General features: G+C 61.8%; 1 long non-coding RNA gene across 14 annotated transcripts in view; it reads right to left on the minus strand.

Annotated features, from left to right (window-relative positions):
* Nucleotides 1–6: 6 nt before the first annotated feature.
* Nucleotides 7–1,115, minus strand: part of LOC113941858 — a 2,719-nt gene continuing 1,610 nt past the window's right edge. For 8 of the 14 annotated variants that reach the window (XR_003525774.1, XR_003525777.1, XR_003525771.1 and 5 more), the window contains 2 exons: nt 770–1,109; nt 7–399 (listed from right to left, as the gene is read on the minus strand). This is a non-coding gene — a long non-coding RNA (uncharacterized LOC113941858). Of the gene's footprint in view, nt 400–439; nt 540–711; nt 1,110–1,115 lie in introns of all 14 variants that reach the window. The other 6 variants (XR_003525770.1, XR_003525773.1, XR_003525781.1 and 3 more) reach the window with 6 other exon arrangements.

Below are 1,115 nucleotides of genomic sequence, written 5' to 3' on the forward strand. Positions count from 1 at the left end.
GTTAATTAATTAAAAACTTCGTCAGCAGCGCGGGGCGGGGGAGGGGACACACGGGGACAGCGGATGGTGCCAGCCCATCCCCCGCTAGCGGGGGGAGGGGACAGGAGTGTCCCCAACACCCGGCGCGGTGTCACCCCCCCGGGGCGTGGCCGCGGTGCCACCGGGGGGAGGGGACACGGTGGTGTCCTCCAGGGGCTGTTGGGGGGTCACAGTGTCACCCTCGGGGACCGGGCGTGTCCTCCGTGGCGGTGGGGTCACCCCGTGGGGTCACAGGGTCACCTGCGGGGTCACAGGGTCACCTGTGGGGTCACAGTGTCACCTGAAGGGACACGGTGTCACCTGCAGGGTCACAGTGTCATCTGTGGGGTCACAGGGTCACCTGTGGGGTCACAGTGTCACCTAAAGGGACACGGTGTCACCCCTGGGGTCACAGAATCACCTGAAGGGACACAAAGTCACCTGCAGGGTCACGGTGTCACCTTTGGGATCATAGAGTCACCTGAAGGGACACAGTGTCACCTGCAGGGTCACGGTGTCACCTGTGGGGTCACAGGGTCACCTGAAGAGACATGGTGTCACCTACAGTGTCACCCCTGGGGTCACAGAGTCATCTGAAGGGACCCAGTGTCACCCACAGGATCACAGTGTCACCTTTGGGGTCATGGTGTCACTCACAGGGTCTCAGTGTCACCCACAGTGACTTGGTGTCACTCACAGTGACGTGGGGACAGACGGTGGTGTCACCCCTGGGGACAGGCATTGGTGTCACCCGCTGGGTCACAGTGCCACCCATGGGGTCTCAATGTCACCCACGGGGTCACAGTGTCACTCAGGGGGTCTCAGTGTCACCTGTGGGGTCTCAGAGTCACTCATGGGGTCTCAGTGTCACCTGTGGGGTCACAGTGTCACCTGCGGGGTCACAGTGTCACCCACGGGGTCACAGTGTCACTCAGGGGGTCACAGTGTCACCTACAGGGTCACAATGTCACTCATGGGGTCACAGAGTCACTCACAGGATCACGGTGTCACCTGCAGGGTCACAGTGTCACTCATGGGGTCACAGTGTCACCTGTGGGGTCACAGTGTCACCCATAGGGTCACAGTGTCACCTGTGG

Source organism: Corapipo altera, unplaced genomic scaffold (genome assembly GCF_003945725.1).
Source record: "Corapipo altera isolate COAL_440 unplaced genomic scaffold, ASM394572v1 58320, whole genome shotgun sequence".
NCBI classification, from domain to species: Eukaryota; Metazoa; Chordata; class Aves; order Passeriformes; family Pipridae; genus Corapipo; species Corapipo altera.